Consider the following 6,000-nt stretch of genomic DNA (forward strand, 5'->3'; position numbering starts at 1 on the left):
ACCAGTACCGTTCTCACAGTCTTCGAGACTTTCGCATCAAACAATGTGCAAAAAAGAACACCCCGCAGCCTCGCCGAAGTCTATCAAGTTGCAACAATAAATCCATGGAGCGACACTGCCATTACCTTCAACGCAAGTGATGAACCTAGATTCCGAACAGCCCGAGCACCAGCCGCATTGGTCCTCAGTCCCATAGTGGACGGCTTTCGCCTCACCAAGGTGCTCATGGATGGAGGCAGCAGACTGAACCTCATTTATGAGGAAACCCTTCAAAAAATGGAAATAGACTGGAACCGCGTCGAGCGAAGCAGCACAACCTTTAGAGGAATAATCCCTAGTCGGGAAGCGCGCTGCACAGGAAAAATCACACTAGATGTGGTGTTCGGCACGCCAGATAATTACAGGTCCGAAGAAGTCACGTTTTAGGTGGCCCCGTTCAAAAGCGGATATCATGCTTTACTAGGGCGGGAAGCATTCACAATCTTCCAAGCAATACCCCATTACGGGTACATGAAGCTTAAGATGCCCGGGTCGAACGAAATTATGACTCTAGCTAGTGATCCGGACATAGCACTCCGCGCCGAAAACAAGACGGCCGCATTAGCCCTTGAGGCACTATCCGAAGCCTTAGCGGCCGAGGAACTGACTGCGCCGCGCTCCACGGTTAACAGGGATGATGTGATACTCGACAAGAGATCCAAATCCACATCCTTCAAGCCAGCTGACGAAATAGTCAAATTCCAGGTCCATCCAACGGACCCCAATAAAACAGCTTCCATCGGGGCAGGACTGAACCCTAATGTAGACGCCGCACTGCAAGAGTTCCTACGAGAGAACTGGGACATTTTCGCCTGGCACCCTTCAGACATGCTAGGGATCCCACGCAGGCTGGCCAAACACAGCTTAAATATCCTAAAAGGATTCAAACATGTCAAACAAGCCCTTCGGCATTTTTCCGAACCCAAGAGACAGGCTATGGGAGAGGAGCTAGCCAAGCTATTGGAGGCCGGATTCATTAGAGACATAAAACATCCGGACTGGCTAGCAAACCTGGTGATGGTACCAAAGAAGGACAAATCCTGGCGCCTGTGTGTCGATTTTAAAGACCTTAACAAGGCTTGCCCAAAGGATCCCTTCCCCCTCCCCCGTATCGATCAAATTATCGATGCCACCACAGGACACGACTCGTTGTGTTTCCTCGACGCATACTTCGGTTACCATCAAATCAAGATGGCAGAATCAGACCAAGCCGCAACAGCATTCATCACACCATACGGCCCATTCTGCTTCAACACAATGCCCTTCGGGCTGAAAAACGCCGGCGCAACATATCAGCGCATGATCCAGACATGTCTGGCAAACCAGATCGGCAAAACAGTGGAGGCGTATGTGGATGATGTGGTCGTCAAATCAAGACATGTCGAATCTCTAGTAGACGACTTGAGGCTTGCATTCGATAACCTCCGAAAATATGACATCAAGCTCAACCCGGAAAAATGCGTCTTCGGCGTTCCAGCCGGAAAGCTCTTGGGCTTCATTGTATCCGGTAGAGGAATTGAAGCAAATCCAGCCAAGATCCGAGCTTTGTCACAATTGGATATCCCAAAGGACCTCAAAAAATACAAAAATTAACCGGATGCGTGGCAGCTTTAAGCCGCTTCATCTCCCGCTTGGGAGAAAAGGCACTACCCCTCTATCGCCTCCTTCGGCGCACCGAACACTTCGAGTGGACGGATGCCGCCACGGCCGGACTTGATGAAATAAAAGCCATATTGGCAACAAACCCAGTCCTGGCCGCGCCAAACACCGGCGAACCAATGTTATTGTACATTGCATCAACACATCAAGTTGTCAGCGCAGTGCTCGTTGTCGAGCGGGAAACGGATGGACACAAATTCCCCCTTCAAAGGCCGGTCTACTACGTATCCACTGTCCTCACTCCATGCAAATCACGGTACCCGCATTATCAAAAGATTGCATACGCGGTATTCATGGCATCCTGGAAGCTACGACACTACTTTCAAGAGTGTTCCATAACAGTAGCCTCGGAAGTACCACTCAACGATATTATCAACAACCGCGATGCAATGGGCCGGATTGCAAAATGGGCCATCGAGCTTCTCCCGTTCGATATAACCTATAAGCCACGACGAGCTATTAAATCGCAAGTTTTGGCCAACTTCGTCGCAGAATGGATGGAGGCCGAGCTCCCTAAAGAGTACGGCACATATTCAAACTGGATTATGCATTTCGACGGCTCCAAAATGTTGGCCGGACTGGGGGCTGGCATCGTCCTGACGTCCCCCATAGGAGACACAGTCCAATATGTGCTCCAGATCATGTACACGGATTCCAACATGCAGCCGAATATGAGGCCCTCCTACATGGTCTCCGGATAGCAGTATCCATGGGTATCCAGCGCCTAGAGGTACGCGGGGATTCAAACCTCGTGATATCACAAATAAATGGAGACTTTGACGCCAAGGACCCAAAAATGGCAGCTTACCGCAACGCCGTCCTAAAAATGTCAGCTCGGTTCGAAGGGCTGGAGTTTCACCATATAGCCTGAGAAAACAATCAAGCAACGGACGTCCTGGCATGCATTGGAGCAAAACGCGATGCAGTCCCCCCAACATCTTTTTGGAAAGATTGTTCAAGCCATCCGTAGCATGGGAGGGGGAACCCACAAATAACAGCCCGGACCCAGCCGCACCACTCGACGCCGAACAATCTGACACAATTGGAGGCTCTGCCAATGAAATTACACCTTCAGCCCACGTAATAATGGCGGTTATCGCCCCGTGGACAGAACCATTCCTAGCCTACCTTACTAGGCAGGAACTCCCGGAGGACCAAAACGAGGCCCGCTGCATAGTGCGGCGATCTAAAGCCTATAGAGTCCATGAGGGAGAGCTTTATAAGAAAAGCACTACCGGAGTCCTTCAAAGGTGCATCTCCGAAGAGGAAGGGCGGAACCTTCTGGCTGAAATTCATGCCGGACTCAGTGGTCACCACGCCACTGCTCGGTCCCTTGTTAGCAAGGCTTTCCGTACAGGCTTTTATTGGCCGACGACCCGGGCAGACGCTCAGGACCTAGTCCAACGGTGCGCTGGTTGCCAACTTTTTGCCAACCAAAGCCATATGCCACCCACCGCACTCCAAAATATACCCATCACCTGGCCTTTTGCGGTCTGGGGGCTTGACATGGTCGGACCCCTTAAAGGTGGGACCGATAGGAAAAAATACTTACTGGTCATGGTGGATAAATTCACCAAATGGATAGAAGCCAAGCCTGTTAAAACGGCCGAATCCGGACCTATGATAGACTTCATATCCGGGGTTGTACACTGTTATGGCGTCCCCCACAGCATCATAACCGATAACGGTACAAACTTTACCGCTGACGAGGTAAAACTCTGGTGCAAAAACATGGGCATCAAGCTCGATTATGCTTTCGTCTATCACCCACAAACCAACGGCCAGGTCGAACGTGCAAATGGTCTTATCATGAGCGGCATTAAACCCAGACTGGTGCGGTCCCTCAAGGAATCTAACACGCACTGGGTAGAGGAGCTCGACTCTGTGCTATGGGGGCTGCGGACCACGCCAAATCGCACCACCGGATACACACCATTTTTTATGGTGTACGGCGCAGAGGCAGTTCTGCCCTACGACATAATTCATGACTCACCTAGAGTGCGCATGTACGAAGAAAGAGAAGCCGAGCTCGATCGGCAGGACAACTTGGATGCCTTGGAGGAGGAGCGTGACGTGGCAAAAGCCCGTTCCGCATTTTATCAACAGCAGGCCCGAAGATATCAAAGCAGAGAAGTACGGGCCAAAAATTACAATGTTGGCGAACTAGTTCTACGCCTGCCGGATAATACAAAGGACAAACTCAAGCCCAAGTGGGAAGGTCCATTCATAATCGACCAAGTCCTGACTGGTGGGGCGTACCGCCAGCGAGATGCGTCGGATAACCGACTCGAGCCGAACCCGTGGAACGCCACCCGTCTCCGAAGATTCTATGCCTAGCGCCGGACTCTGTGTTCGTCTCCTTCCTCTGTCCATTTTTTGCATTTTTTTCTGTCTTACATTTCTCTCCTTCCCCTCTTTTCTTTTATAGCCCTTAAAGGCTCATCTAGTGACACGCCACTCGCGCTCATTAAACCTGGGGGCTTCTTTAGCAGAAGCTTATTTATACGGGCTTCACGCCCAACGCATGCGTCAAACTTCCGCATGTACCATTTTTCTTCACCATTATATGCATCGATATGACTTAAGTTTTGGCCAAGCTGGGTTGCCTGGCTCCTGTGCTTACCCCTACGTTCCCGATTGTTCGGCTAGGCGGTAAAGGGAGCACCTCTGCGATTGTTACTGCCGGGTCAACCGGATGTGTACCTCAGACTGGGTGAAGCCGAAAGCTAGCATTCTTAAGGGAATATTCGGTCGGTGAAATAAAAGATGATCTTTTTACTCATTTTATGCGCCCCCAGATGCTTTTTTTTTCTGCGTCTCTTCACGCAGTCCGGACATGCACCTTAGGGCATGCCTCCCAGCGAAAGGAACCCTTAATGGAACTATTCTCTCTGGAAGATGTTTCTTACTAACCATGTAATATAACATAACTAGTTGGGCACTTGTCTGATAAAGCATTGATGACCCCTACGCCTGGTCTCCACGCATACCCCGGTTCTTATATAACCGCTAGGGTATTCGGACACACTCCGGACCGTCAGGTCCCGAGGTTGAAGCGAAAAGGTCGGCAACAACAAACGATCTACAATCCGGCTAGAAGGCATTACACATGTCAATTCAAAATTACACAGTCATTCTGACTGATTGTATTCCTCTTCTATACCATCCAACAGGTTGTCTAATTTACAGTCCTGCTAGGAATACTTCGCGGCCAACTCTACTTGGCCGTATACTAAGCTTACAGGGATCTCCTTCTCGTCAGGCCCCACTGGTCCGACCTCGGCCATGTGGTTTGGGTCAGACTTCGTAAAACGGGTCTTCACCATGGCCCAGGCCTCCCTAGCGCCTTGTCGGCAGGCCGATATCTTCCATAACCGGAAGCGCCGCCGAGCTCCCTTCAGCTTCTCCGCAAGCTCTCCAAGGCCCTCGGGCACGGAGTGGGCAGGCCATAAGGCTTGGGCAATACCCCGCATCGCCTGCCGAATTCGCTCGTGCAGTTCCAAGAGTTCGGGAAGAAGGTCACCCGTAGAACCAGGCATCTCCTCTGCAGGACGACCTGTGAGCATACCTACAGACATTACTCTGTTAGTCGACTTCCTCGCCGAACTCTTTTTTCAAAGTTCATTCAAGCACTTACTAAAAATGCCACGTCGAAGCCGCTCCTTCGTGGAATCCGACAGCTGGCCACGAACATCTTTAAGTTCGACGTCCAGCTTGGTGTTGGCATCCTGAAGATCGTTCTTCTCTCGCCTCACCTTTGTCAACGTACTCTCACCGGCCTTTAGCCGGCGTAAGAGTTGTTGCTTGTCCGGATCGAGCCCGGCGCCATCTGCAAAATGATTTGTCAGATTTGCACCCACACCGCACAATACTAATCTTTCAAAGTGTATCTTACCTGAGGGGGTCTCTTTGGGCTCCCCTGCTGCGGCTAGTGCGGCCTCTAGTTGGGTCTTGCACTTTTCCAGCTCCTGGGACAGTACGGTATTCTTCTCTGTAAGAAGCTGCATATTAGATGATCCTTAAATCAGTTGCTCTAACTGCTTCAAGTCTCGGGGGCTACTGGCATATATATGTTTAACCAAATTTTTCTTACCCGTATGTCTTTTACATACTGCTCCTTGGCTCTGGCTAAACCATTTTGAGCGGCACGAAGGTACGCATCTCCCGAATTAAAGGCATCTAAAGCCTCTTGGGAGAAACAAGCATCGCGTAGAACTGTCCGGCGACGCCTGTGGTTCATGGCACTCTCCACTTCAGAATTTGTGGCAGACAGCCTGTCCGCATCCTCTGTCGGAGGAGCGT

This window comes from Triticum urartu, chromosome 3A (genome assembly GCF_056163025.1).
Source record: "Triticum urartu cultivar PI428250 chromosome 3A, HENAU_Tu73, whole genome shotgun sequence".
Lineage (NCBI taxonomy): Eukaryota > Viridiplantae > Streptophyta > Magnoliopsida > Poales > Poaceae > Triticum > Triticum urartu.